At 55.0% G+C, this 14433-nt stretch overlaps 1 long non-coding RNA gene across 1 annotated transcript; it reads left to right on the forward strand.

The window, feature by feature from the left end:
- The first annotated feature begins 561 nt into the window (after positions 1-561).
- LOC115598600 lies at positions 562-8114 on the forward strand. Its single transcript, XR_003987763.1, has 2 exons — positions 562-635; positions 7895-8114. It is a non-coding gene; the product is annotated as an uncharacterized LOC115598600 (long non-coding RNA).
- Positions 8115-14433: the final 6319 nt, after the last annotated feature.

Raw genomic sequence — 14433 nt, forward strand, 5'->3', positions numbered from 1 at the left:
TTAGGGTTAGGGTGTGATGTTCTCAGGTGGGTTGCAGGTGAGGCTCCTTCATCCCAGGTAAATACAGTGAAGGAGAGGAGGGGATGGTGAGAAAGAGGTGGGGCAGAACAACTGCATAGAAGCCTCCACATGGGTTTAAGGGCTGAGTCTGTGTGTGGAGTGAATCAGTGGCTTCTGGATGAGTTGTCTGCAAACTCTTCATCATCCAGGTTCTAAAACTGAAGATGGCTACAAACTAAAATACTACAAAGAGCAGGTGAGTGGTTTACTTCATGAATATACAGAGTTTTTAAGTGTTCTTGAAGACTTGATGATAATGTTAGGGCAAAATAACAGGAATCCAGGCAATTTTTACTTGTGTGGAAAAGCCACGTGTAAATCTTGTGTATCTGGGAGCCGAAACTTGAAACAATGACAGAGCTGCTGAGGGATGGAAAGTGTGTGATTTTAGGTACTAAAGGAAAATGGTAGGCAGATCGTTGGTAGTGCTCTGGGTAGGGATCCATGGAAGGGTTTGGGCCAGCACAAGTTTTCACTTGACAATTTTTTCCTTTTTTATCTTGGCCCATTTATGGTGAATTTTGGAGCCCCATTGTGAAACATCAGGGGAGAGGCCGAGGGGTCAGATATTGGAGGTGAGTGGTACAAAACCAAAAGTGGTAGCCACACTGTTGGTGGTGCTGTGGGTAGGGTTCCACGTGAGGGAAACTGCACTTTCCTTCCCTGCACTTTCCTTCCCTGCACTTTCCTTCCCTGCACTTTCCTTCCCTGCACTTTCCTTCCCTGCACTTTCCTTCCCTGCACTATCCTTCCCTGCACTTTCCTTCCCTGCACTTTCCTTCCCTGCACTATCCTTTCTTGCACTATCCTTTCTTGCACTATCCTTTCTGACACTTTCCTTCCCTGCACGACCCTTCCCTGCACGACCCTTCCCTGCACTATCCTTTCCTGCACTATCCTTTCCTGCACTACCCTTTCTTGCACTATCCTTTCCTGCACTATCCTTTCTGGCACTATCCTCTCTGGCACTTTCCTTCCCTGCACTTTCCTTTCCTACACTTTCTTGCACTTTTATTTCTTGCACTTTCTTGCACTTTCCTTCCCTGCACTTTCCTTCCCTGCACTTTCCTTCCCTGCACTTTCCTTCCCTGCACTTTCCTTCCCTGCACGACCCTTCCCTGCACTTTCCTTTCTTGTACTATCCTTTCCTCCACTTTTCTTGCGTGCTCTTTCCTTCCGTGCACTTTCCTTCCCTGCACAATCCTTCCCTGCACAATCCTTCCCTGCACTATCCTTCCCTGCACTTTCCTTCCCTGCACTTTCCTTTCTTACACTATCCTTTCTTGCACTATCCTTTCCTGCACTTTCCTTCCCTGCACGACCCTTCCCTGTACTATCCTTTCTTGCACTATCCTTTCTTGCACTATCCTTTCTTGCACTATCCTTTCTTGCACTATCCTTTCTTGCACTATCCTTCCCTGCACTTTCCTTCCCTGCACTTTCCTTCCCTGCACTTTCCTTCCCTGCACTTTCCTCCCTGCAACTTCCTCCTCACTTCCTTCCTGCACTTTCTTTCCTTCCTGCACTTTCTTCGCACTTTTCCTTCCGTGCACTTTCCTTGCGTTGCACTTTCCCTTGCGTGCACTTTTCTTTCCTGCACGTTTCCTTCCGCTGCACTTCTATCCTCCTTGCACCTTTCCTTCCCTGGCACTTATCCATTCCCTGCACTATCCTTTCTGGCACTATCCTGTTCTGGCCGACTCATCCTTTATTCTGGCACTATCCTGTTCTGGCACTGATCCTTTCTCGGCACTATCCTCTCTGGCACTTCCTTCCCTGCCACTTTTCCTTTCTACACTTTCTTGCACTTTTATTTCCTGCACTTTCTTGCACTTTCCTTCCCTGCACGACCCTTCCCTGCACGACCCTTCCCTGCACGACCCTTCCCTGCACGACCCTTCCCTGCACGACCCTTCCCTGCACTACCCTTCCCTGCACTTTCCTTTCTTGTACTATCCTTTCCTCCACTTTTCTTGCGTGCTCTTTCCTTCCGTGCACTTTCCTTCCCTGCACAATCCTTCCCTGCACTTTCCTTCCCTGCACAATCCTTCCCTGCACTTTTCTTTCTTGCACTATCCTTCCCTGCACTTTCCTTCCCTACACTTTCCTTTCTTACACTATCCTTTCTTGCACTATCCTTTCTGGCACTTTCCTTTCCTTCACTTTCCTTCCCTGCACGACCCTTCCCTGTACTATCCTTTCTTGCACTATCCTTTCTTGCACTATCCTTTCTTGCACTATCCTTTCTTGCACTATCCTTTCCTGCACTTTCCTTCCCTGCACTTTCCTTCCCTGCACTTTCCTTCCCTGCACTTTCCTTCCCTGCACTTTCCTTCCCTGCACTTTCCTTCCCTGCACTTTCCTTCCCTGCACTTTCCTTCCCTGCACGATCCTTCCCTCCACGATCATTCCATGCACTTTCCTCCCCTGCACTTTCCTGCACTTCCCTGCACGATCCTTCCCTGCACTACCCTTCCCTTCAGTATCATCCTCTTTGCACGGTCCTTCCCTGCACTATCCTTCCCTGCACTATCATCCTTTCCTGCACTATTCTTCCATTCACTATCCTTTCCTGCACTGTCCTGCACGATCCTTCCCTGCACGATCCTTCCCTGCACGATCCTTCCCTGCACGATCCTTCCCTGCACGATCCTTCCCTGCACTATCATCCTTCCCTGCACTATCATCCTTTCCTGCACTATCATCCTTTCCTGCACTATCATCCTTCCCTGCACGATCCTTCCCTGCACGATCCTTCCCTGCACTTCCCTGCACTATAATCCTTCCCTGCACTATAATCCTTCCCTGCACTATCATCCTTCCCTGCGCTATCATCCTTCCCTGCACTATCATCCTTCCCTGCACTACCCTTCCCTTCACTATCATCCTCTTTGCACGGTCCTTCCCTGCACTATCCTTCCCTGCACTATCCTTCCATGCACTATCGTTTCCTGCACTGTCCTGATCTTTCCTGCACTTTTCTGCACTTCCCTGCACGATCCTTCCCTGCACGATCCTTCCCTGCACGATCCTTCCCTGCACTATCATCCCTCCCTGCACTATCATCCCTCCCTGCACTACCATCCCTCCTGCACTATCATCCTTCCCTGAACTATCATCCTTCTTTGCACAATCCTTCCCTGCACTACCCTTCCCTTCACTATCATCCTTCTTTGCACTATCCTTCCCTGCACTTTCCTGCACTTCCTGCACGATCCTTCCCTTCACTACCCTTCCCTGACCTACCCTTCCCTGCACTATCATCCTTCCCTGCACTACCCTTCCCTGCACTTTCCTGCACTTCCTTGCACTTCCCTGCACTATCCTTCCCTGCACTATCATCCTTCTTTGCACGATCCTTCCATGCACTTTCCTTCCGTGAACTTTCTTGTACTATCCTTTCTTGTACTATCCTTTCTTGCACTATCCTTTCTTGCACTATCCTTTCTTGCACTATCCTTTCTTGCACTATCCTTTCTTGTACTATCCTTCCTTGCACTATCCTTTCTGACACTTTTCTTCCCTGCACTTTCCTTCCCTGCACTTTCCTTCCCTGCACGACCCTTCCCTGCACGACCCTTCCCTGCACGACCCTTCCCTGCACGACCCTTCCCTGCACTATCCTTTCCTGCACTATCCTTTCCTGCACTATCCTTTCCTGCACTATCCTTTCCTGCACTATCCTTTCTTTCACTATCCTTTCCTGCACTTTCCTTCCCTTCACTTTTCTTTCTTGCACTTTCCTTCCGTACACTTTCCTTCCCTGCACTTTCCTTCCCTGCACTTTCCTTCCCTGCACTATCATTCCCTGCACGATCCTTCCCTCCACGATCATTCCATGCACTTTCCTTCCCTGCACTTTCCTGCACTTCCCTGCACGATCCTTCCCTGCACTACCCTTCCCTTCACTATCATCCTCTTTGCACGGTCCTTCCCTGCACTATCCTTCCCTGCACAATCATCCTTTCCTGCACTATTCTTCCATTCACTATCCTTTCCTGCACTGTCCTGCACTTTCCTGCACGATCCTTCCCTGCACGATCCTTCCCTGCACGATCCTTCCCTGCATGATCCTTCCCTGCACGATCCTTCCCTGCATGATCCTTCTCTGCACGATCCTTCCCTGCACTATCATCCTTCCCTGCACTATCCTTCTCTGCACTTTCCTGCACTTCCTTGCACTTTCCTGCACTATCCCTCCCTGCACTATCATCCTTTCCTGCACTATCATCCTTCACTGCACTATACCTTCCTGCACGATCCCTCCCTGCACTACACTTCCCTGCACTACACTTCCCTGCACTACACTATCCTGCACTACACTATCCTGCACTACACTTCCCTGCACTACACTTCCCTGCACTACACTTCCCTGCACTACACTTCCCTGCACTACACTTCCCTGCACTACACTTCCCTGCACTACACTTCCCTGCACTACACTTCCCTGCACTACACTTCCCTGCACTACACTTCCCTGCACTACACTTCCCTGCACTACACTTCCCTGCACTATCCTTCCCTGCACTATCCTTCCCTGCACTATCCTTCCCTGCACTTCCCTGCACTTCCCTGCAATTTCCTGCACGATCCTTCCCTGCACTATCATCCTTCCCTGCACTATCATCCTTCCCTGCACTATCATCCTTCCCTGCACGACCCTTCCCTGCACGACCCTTCCCTGCACTATCCTTTCCTGCACTATCCTTTCCTGCACTATCCTTTCTTGCACTATCCTTTCTTGCACTATCCTTTCTTGCACTTTCCTTTCTGACACTTTCCTTCCCTGCACTTTCCTTCCCTGCACGACCCTTCCCTGCACGACCCTTCCCTGCACGACCCTTCCCTGCACTATCCTTTCCTGCACTATCCTTTCTTGCACTATCCTTTCCTGCACTTTCCTTCCCTTCACTTTTCTTTCTTGCACTTACCTTTCGTACACTTTCCTTCCCTGCGCTTTCCTTCCCTGCACTATCATTCCCTGCACGATCCTTCCCTCCACGATCATTCCATGCACTTTCCTTCCCTGCACTTTCCTGCACTTCCCTGCACGATCCTTCCCTGCACTACCCTTCCCTTCACTATCATCCTCTTTGCACGGTCCTTCCCTGCACTATCCTTCCCTGCACTATCATCCTTTCCTGCACTATTCTTCCATTCACTATCCTTTCCTGCACTTTCCTGCACGATCCTTCCCTGCACGATCCTTCCGTGCATGATCCTTCTCTGCACGATCCTTCCCTGCACTATCATCCTTCCCTGCACTATCCTTCTCTGCACTTTCCTGCACTTCCTTGCACTTTCCTGCACTATCCCTCCCTGCACTATCATCCTTTCCTGCACTATCATCCTTTCCTGCACTATCATCCTTCACTGCACGATCCCTCCCTGCACTACACTTCCCTGCACTACACTTCCCTGCACTACACTTCCCTGCACTACACTATCCTGCACTACACTTCCCTGCACTACACTTCCCTGCACTACCCTTCCCTGCACTACACTTCTCTGCACTACACTTCCCTGCACTACACTTCCCTGCACTACACTTCCCTGCACTACACTTCCCTGCACTACACTTCCCTGCACTACACTTCCCTGCACTATCCTTCCCTGCACTATCCTTCCCTGCACTTCCCTGCACTATCATCCTTCCCTGCACTATCATCCTTCCCTGCACTATCATCCTTCCCTGCACTACCCTTCCCTTCACTATCATCCTCTTTGCACGGTCCTTCCCTGCACTTTCCTTCCCTGCACTTTCCTTCCCTGCACTACCCTTCCCTGCACTTTCCTTTCTTGTACTATCCTTTCTTGCACTTTTCTTGCGTGCTCTTTCCTTCCGTGCACTTTCCTTTCCTGCACTATCCTTTCTTACACTATCCTTTCTTGCACTATCCTTTCCTGCACTTTCCTTCCCTTCACTTTTCTTTCTTGCACTATCCTTTCCTGCACTATCCTTTCTTGCACTATCCTTTCCTGCACTATGCTGTCTTGCACTATCCTTTCTTGCACTATGCTGTCTTGCACTATCCTTTCTTGCACTATCCTTTCTTGCACTATGCTGTCTTGCACTATGCTTTCCTTGCACTATGCTGTCTTGCACTTTCCTTCCCTGCACTTTCATTCCCTTCACTTTCCTTCCCTGCACGACCCTTCCCTGCACTATCCTTTCTTGCACTATTCCTTTCCTGCACTATCCTTTCTTGCACTATCCTTTCTTGCACTTTCCTTCCCTGCACTTTCTTGCACTTTCCTTTCCTGCACTTTCTTGCACTTTCCTTTCCTGCACTTTCCTTCCCTGCACGACCCTTCCCTGCACGACCCTTTCTTGCACTTTCCTTCCCTGCTCGACCCTTTCCTGCACTATCCTTTCCTGCACTATCCTTTCCTGCACTATTCTTTTCCTGCACTTTCCTTCCCTTCACTTTTCTTTCTTGCACTTTCCTTTCGTACACTTTCCTTCCCTGCACTTTCCTTCCCTGCACTATCATTCCCTGCACGATCCTTCCCTCCACGATCATTCCATGCACTTTCCTTCCCTGCACTTTCCTGCACTTCCCTGCACGATCCTTCCCTGCACTACCCTTCCCTTCACTATCATCCTCTTTGCACGGTCCTTCCCTGCACTATCATCCTTTCCTGCACTATTCTTCCATGCAGTATCCTTTCCTGCACTTCCCTGCACGATCCTTCCCTGCACGAGCCTTCCCTGCACGAGCCTTCCCTGCACGAGCCTTCCCTGCACTTCCCTGCACTTTCCTGCACTATCATCCCTCCCTGCACTATCATCCCTCCCTGCACTATCATCCTTCACTGCACTATCCCTTCCTGCACGATCCCTCCCTGCACGATCCCTCCCTGCACTATCCTTCCCTGCACTTCCCTGCAATTTCCTGCACTATGCTTTCCTCCACGATCCTTCCCTCCACGACCCTTCCCTTCACTATCATCCTCTTTGCACGGTCCTTCCCTGCACTATCCTTCCCTGCACTATCCTTCCATGCACTATCGTTTCCTGCACTGTCCTGATCTTTCCTGCACTTTTCTGCACTTTCCTACACTATCCTTCCCTGCACGATCCTTCCCTGCACTATCATCCCTCCCTGCACTATCATCCCTCCCTGCACTATCATCCCTCCCTGCACTATCATCCCTCCCTGCACTATCATCCTTCCCTGCACTATCATCCTTCTTGCTGCAATCCTTCCTGCCACTACCTTCCCTTCAACTAATCCTTCTTTGACTATCCTTCCCTGCACTTCCTGCACTTCCCTGCACGATCCTTCCTTCCACTACCCTTCCCTGGACCTACCCTTCCACTGCACTATCATTCTTCCCTGCACTTACCCTTCCCGCCACTTTCCCTGCACTTCCTTGGCACTCCCTGCCACTATCGTCCCTTCCCTGCACGATCCCTTCCCTGAACGATCCTTCCCTGCCACTATCGTCCTTTCCCTGCACACTCCTTCCCTGAACTATCCTTCCCTGCACTATCCTTCCCTGTACTTTTCTGCACTTTCTGCACTTCCCTGCACTTTTTCCTGCAGTTTCCTGCACTATTTGTAGCCTGATTATTCCTTGCCCTGTGGGTAGGGTTCCACGTGAGGGTTAGGGCCAGCACAAGTTTTCAGTTGTCACACTATGTTTTTTATTTAAGCCCTTTTCTCTGGAATTTTGGAGTCCTGTTTAGATAGTGGGTGTGCCCTGGAGGGGTCGAACATCAGAGCTTTTTGTTACTGAAGCAAAATTTTAGCCAGATTGTTGGCTAGAGACTTAGCTGAAAGAAGCAGTGCCAGACAGAAACTTACCTTTTTCTCCTGTCCCAAACCAGGACGCTATTTAAAAACCAGAGATCATCTTCTGCTGAAGGAGGAGGTTTGCTCGAGACTGTAAAGAAGAATCCAGCCGTCCGGCACGGGCGCAGGAAAGAAACTGTAGTATCTTTTCCCCCAAAACCCTCAGCCACAGCCTCTGCTCTGGCTGCGGCTGAGTTGTGCTGCATCAGGTGCTGCCTAGAAAGCTTTATTTTGTCAGCTGTGTCAGTGATGCCATTTGATGTACGTCTCTCTCTCCGCTCTTCTTTCCCACATGCCTGGTTCTGGTACCTTGGTGAAAAGGTATGAGCCAGGACAGGTAAAGAATGTGAGAAGGGGAGAGGAAACTGGGGAGGAGGCTAGATTTGGGGGGCGGGCGGGCGGCTGTGTGTTGGCCACGGAGGGGACTGACTTTTAGGACTGTATCTGAGTCTTCTCGCAGTGATGCTGGGGTCTTTAGCCTGAGGGGTGTTTTTTTTTTTCTGGGGGGATGGGGGGAGGGCGTGGGGTTTGAGGTGGGTGGTATTGGAGACGGGGGAGGTCATCTGTGTAGTACGGTGGGTACCTGTCAGCTGCTGGACTCCAATAAAGACGAGCCGTGAACCCGGTTCCGGAGGTGCTTGCTTTACTTTTTGCAGACGTTCAGTTTTAAGGGGAGACGCCTGACTCGGGCAGCGACTGGGAGAGGGGCGTGGGGGGGCTGGAGCTGCACTTGGGTGGCGCCGGTGACTGCTGAGGGGGGGTTAAATGGGTCCTGCGGGGGCCAGGGGGTGGCGGGGACGCTGCGGGGAGCTTTTATTTTGGGATTATTCTTGTTTTCCCCTTCCTTTTTTTTGTTTTTACCCATTTTTTCGGCGCTGGCGGCGCCCCCCGGTGGCGAGAAGCCGGCACTGCAGCGGCGAGGCGCCGGCGTCTCTGCGCATGCGCGGCGGCGGCTGAAGCCGGGCACCCGCCCTCGTTACGGAATCATGGCGGCGCCCTCTCGCTCCGTACGGAACGGCCGCGTCCGTCTCTTCCCGGCCCCGCCGCTGCTGGCGGGGCGGGCGGGCAGAGCGCGGAACGCCGGATCGGCGGCCGCTCCGCCGCGCCGCGTCGCCTCCGGGGCGAGGAAAAGGCGCGGGAGGGCCGGGGACGGCGGCGGGGCTGGGGACGGGAACGGGCGAAACGGGCACGGAGCGGGCACGTCTCGATGGCGAAATGAAGGCGGTTAAGCCCGCGAGGAGCCGGTCCGTCCGCCGGGGCTCGTCTCGTTGGTGGCGGTCCTCCGGCGCATGCGCAGAAGCAAGTACTGGCAAGCCGGAGGCGCATGCGCAGATTGGCGAGCATCCCGGCACGTTTGGGCTTCTCTGGGCGCTACTGCGCATGTGCGAGAGCCGGGCTTGCCAGTACTTGCCCGGTGCGCATGCGCCGACTCAGCGCCGCAGTGCGAGCTGCAGTACCGCTTTTCAGCCACCGGGCGGCAGCACTCACGGAGAACTAAAAGGCGGAAACGGCGCCATTGCGGAAGCCATGGCGGCGCCCCGGCGCGGAGCCGCCGCGTCCGCTTCTCCCGCCGCCTCCGCCGCCGTTACCGGAGCCGGTGGGCAGAACGCGGAACGCCAGACGGGCAGGGGGGCGCCGCCCGCCTCCGGGGCGAGGAGAGGGGCGGAAGCGGCGCGGAGAGACGGGGGTGAGTAAGGGCGGGGCGGTGCCGTGCCGTGCCGTGCGGTGCCTTTCCGCGCCGGTCCCGAGCGGTGCCCCGGGGCCGGCAGGGAGTTCCGAGGCTGTTTGGGGAGGAGGGGGGGGGGAGAGCTGGGGCCGGGGGAGAGCCACGGGGTGGAGGGGGACGTGGGGTGGGGTGGGGTGGGGTGGGGTGGGGGGGCGGCTGCCGGGCGGGCTAGCAGCCCCGTCCTGTCTCCGGCTCCTGCTCGCCGGTCCCACCGGGGCGAGGAACTTGTCGCGCGAGGCTTTTTGGGGGGGGGGGGGGGGGAAAGGGTGGGAGGGGGGCGGCAGCCGTACCGGGCTGGGGAAGGGGAGCGGATTTTGCCGAGGGGTCAGATATTGGAGGCTTTTGGTACTAAAACAAAGTTTTACCAAGTTAATTCCTTGCTCTGTGGGCAGGGTTCCACGCGAGGGTTTGGGCCAGCACAAGTTTTCAGTTGTCACTTTTTTCCTTTTTTATCTAGGGCCATTTTTGGTGAATTTAGGAGCCCCATTGTGAAACATCAGGGGAGAGGCCGAGGGCTCAGATAGTGGAGGTATGTGGTACAAAAACAAAAGGGGTAGCCAGATTATTCCTTGCCCTGTGGGTAGGTTTCCACGTGAGGGTTAGGGCCAGCCAAAGTTTCCAGTGGTCACACTGTGGATTTTTTTTTTTTTCCGTAAGCCCTTTTCTCTGGAATTTTGGAGCCGTATTTAGATACAGTGGGTTTGCCATCGAGGGGTCAGATATTGGAGGTATGTGGTACAAAAACAAAAGTTGTAGCCAGATTATTCCTTGCCCTGTGGGTAGGGTTCCACGTGAGGGTAAGGGCCAGCACAAGTTTTCAGTTATCACACTATGTTTTTTATTTAAGCCCATTTATCTGGAATTTTGGAGTCCTGTTTAGATAGTGGGTGTGCCCTGGAGGGGTCGAACATCAGAGCTTTTTGTTACTGAAGCAAAATTTTAGCCAGATTGTTGGCTAGAGACTTAGCTGAAAGAAGCAGTGCCAGACAGAAACTTACCTTTTTCTCCTGTCCCAAACCAGGACGCTATTTAAAAACCAGAGATCATCTTCTGCTGCAGGAGGAGGTTTGCTCGAGACTGTAAAGAAGAATCCAGCCGTCCGGCACGGGCGCAGGAAAGAAACTGTAGTATCTTTTCCCCCAAAACCCTCAGCCACAGCCTCTGCTCTGGCTGCGGCTGAGTTGTGCTGCATCAGGTGCTGCCTAGAAAAGCTTTATTTTGTCAGCTGTGTCAGTGATGCCATTTGATGTACGTCTCTCTCTCCGCTCTTCTTTCCCACATGCCTGGTTCTGGTACCTTGGTGAAAAGGTATGAGCCAGACAGGTAAAGAAATGTGAGAAGGGGAGAGGAAACTGGGGAGGAGGCTAGATTTGGGGGGCGGGCGGGCGGCTGTGTGTTGGCCACGGAGGGGACTGACTTTTAGGACTGTATCTGAGTCTTCTCGCAGTGATGCTGGGGTCTTTAGCCTGAGGGGTGTTTTTTTTTTCTGGGGGGATGGGGGGGAGGGCGTGGGGTTTGAGGTGGGTGGTATTGGAGACGGGGGAGGTCATCTGTGTAGTACGGTGGGTACCTGTCAGCTGCTGGACTCCAATAAAGACGAGCCGTGAACCCGGTTCCGGAGGTGCTTGCTTTACTTTTTGCAGACGTTCAGTTTTAAGGGGAGACGCCTGACTCGGGCAGCGACTGGGAGAGGGGCGTGGGGGGGCTGGAGCTGCACTTGGGTGGCGCCGGTGACTGCTGAGGGGGGGTTAAATGGGTCCTGCGGGGGCCAGGGGGTGACGGGGACGCTGCGGGGAGCTTTTATTTTGGGATTATTCTTGTTTTCCCCTTCCTTTTTTTTGTTTTTACCCATTTTTTCGGCGCTGGCGGCGCCCCCCGGTGGCGAGAAGCCGGCACTGCAGCGGCGAGGCGCCGGCGTCTCTGCGCATGCGCGGCGGCGGCTGAAGCCGGACACCCGCCCTCGTTACGGAATCATGGCGGCGCCCTCTCGCTCCGTACGGAACGGCCGCGTCCGTCTCTTCCCGGCCCCGCCGCTGCTGGCGGGGCGGGCGGGCAGAGCGCGGAACGCCGGATCGGCGGCCGCTCCGCCTCGCCGCGTCGCCTCCGTGGCGAGGAAAAGGCGCGGGAGGGCCGGGGACGGCGGCGGCGGCGGCGGCGGGGCTGGGGACGGGGACGGCCGAAGCGGGCAGGGAGCGGGCACGTCTCGATGGCGAAATGAAGGCGGTTAAGCCCGCGAGGAGCCGGTCCGTCCGCCGGGGCTCGTCTCGTTGGTGGAGGTCCTCCGGCGCATGCGCAGAAGCAAGTACTGGCAAGCCGGAGGCGCATGCGCAGATTGGCGAGCATCCCGGCACGTTTGGGCTTCTCTGGGCGCTACTGCGCATGTGCGAGAGCCGGGCTTGCCAGTACTTGCCCGGTGCGCATGCGCCGACTCAGCGCCGCAGTGCGAGCTGCAGTACCGCTTTTCAGCCACCGGGAGGCAGCACTCACGGAGAACTAAAAGGCGGGAACGGCGTCATTGCGGAAGCCATGGCGGCGCCCCGGCGCGGAGCCGCCGCGTCCGCTTCTCCCGCCGCCTCCGCCGCCGTTACCGGAGCCGGTGGGCAGAACGCGGAACGCCAGACGGGCAGGGGGGCGCCGCCCGCCTCCGGGGCGAGGAGAGGGGCGGAAGCGGCGCGGAGAGACGGGGGTGAGTAAGGCGGGCGGGGCGGGCGGTGCCGTGCCGTGCCGTGCCGTGCCTTTCCGCGCCGGTCCCGAGCGGTGCCCCGGGGCCGGCAGGGAGTTCCGAGGCTGTTTGGGGAGGAGGGGGGGGGGGAGAGCTGGGGCCGGGGGAGAGCCACGGGGTGGAGGGGGACGTGGGGTGGGGGGGGGTGGGTGGGATGGGGCGGGGGGGCGGCTGCCGGGCGGGCTAGCAGCCCCGTCCTGTCTCCGGCTCCTGCTCGCCGGTCCCACCGGGGCGAGGAACTTGTCGCGCGAGGCTTTTTGGGGGGGGGGGGGGGGGGGGGGGGGGGGGGGGGGGCGGCAGCCGTACCGGGCTGGGGAAGGGGAGCGGATTTTGCCGAGGGGTCAGATATTGGGGGCTTTTGGTACTAAAACAAAGCTTTACCAAGTTAATTCCTTGCTCTGTGGGCAGGGTTCCACGCGAGGGTTTGGGCCAGCACAAGTTTTCAGTTGTCACTTTTTTCCTTTTTTTATCTAGGGCCATTTTTGGTGAATTCTGGAGCCCCATTGTGAAACATCAGGGGAGAGGCCGAGGGCTCAGATATTGGAGGTATGTGGTACAAAACCAAAAGTTGTAGCCAGATTATTCCTTGCCCTGTGGGTAGCTTTCCACGTGAGGGTTAGGGCCAGCCAAAGTTTCCAGTGGTCACACTGTGGATTTTTTTTTTTTTCCTAAGCCCTTTTCTCTGGAATTTTGGAGCCGTATTTAGGTACAGTGGGTTTGCCATCGAGGGGTCAGATATTGGAGGTATGTGGTACAAAAACAAAAGTTGTAGCCAGATTATTCCTTGCCCTGTGGGTAGGGTTCCACGTGAGGGTAAGGGCCAGCACAAGTTTTCAGTTATCACACTATGTTTTTTATTTAAGCCCTTTTCTCTGGAATTTTGGAGTCCTGTTTAGATAGTGGGTGTGCCCTGGAGGGGTCGAACATCAGAGCTTTTTGTTACTGAAGCAAAATTGTAGCCAGATTGCTGGCTAGAGACTTAGCTGAAAGAAGCAGTGCCAGACAGAAACTTACCTTTTTCTCCTGTCCCAAACCAGGACGCTGTTCAAAAACCAGAGATCATCTTCTGCTGAAGGAGGAGGTTTGCTCGAGACTGTAAAGAAGAATCCAGCCGTACGGCACGGGCGCAGGAAAGAAACTGTAGTATCTTTTCCCCCAAAACCCTCAGCCACAGCCTCTGCTCTGGCTGCGGCTGAGTTGTGCTGCATCAGGTGCTGCCTAGAAAAGCTTTATTTTGTCAGCTGTGTCAGTGATGCCATTTGATGTACGTCTCTCTCTCCGCTCTTCTTTCCCACATGCCTGGTTCTGGTACCTTGGTGAAAAGGTATGAGCAGACAGGTAAAGAAATGTGAGAAGGGGAGAGGAAACTGGGGGAGGAGGCTAGATTTGGGGGGCGGGCAGCTGTGTGTTGGCCACGGAGGGGACTGACTTTTAGGACTGTATCTGAGTCTTCTCGCAGTGATGCTGGGGTCTTTAGCCTGAGGGGTGGTTTTTTTTTTCTGGGGGGATGGGGGGAGGGCGTGGGTTTGAGGTGGGTGGTATTGGAGACGGGGGAGGTCATCTGTGTAGTACGGTGGGGTACCGTGTCAGCTGCTGGACTCCAATAAAGACGAGCCGTGAACCCTGGTTCCGGAGGTGCCTTGCTTTACTTTTTGCAGACGTTCAGTTTTAAGGGGAGACGCCTGACTCGGAGCAGCTACTGGGAGAAGGGGCCGTGGGGGGGGCTGGAGGCTGCACTTGGGTGGCGCCGCGGACTGCTGGGGGGGTTTAAATGGGTCCTGGGGGGGCCAGGGGGTGACGGGGACGTGCGGGGAGCTTTTATTTTGGGATTATTCTTGTTTTCCCCTTCCTTTTTTTTGTTTTTACCCATTTTTTCGCGGCTGGCGGGCGCCCCCGGTGGCGAGAAGCCGGCACTGCAGCGGCGAGGCGCCGGCGTCTCTGCGCATGCGCGGCGGCGGCTGAAGCCGAGCACCCGCCCTCGTTACGGAATCATGGCGGCGCCCTCTCGCTCCGTACGGAACGGCCGCGTCCGTCTCTTTCCGGCCCCGCCGCTGTTGGCGGGGCAGGCGGGCAGAGCGCGGAACGCCGGATCGGCGGCCGCTCCGCTCCGCCGCGTCGCCTCCGTG

The sequence above is a fragment of the Calypte anna genome, chromosome 7, assembly GCF_003957555.1.
Source record: "Calypte anna isolate BGI_N300 chromosome 7, bCalAnn1_v1.p, whole genome shotgun sequence".
Taxonomy (NCBI): domain Eukaryota; kingdom Metazoa; phylum Chordata; class Aves; order Apodiformes; family Trochilidae; genus Calypte; species Calypte anna.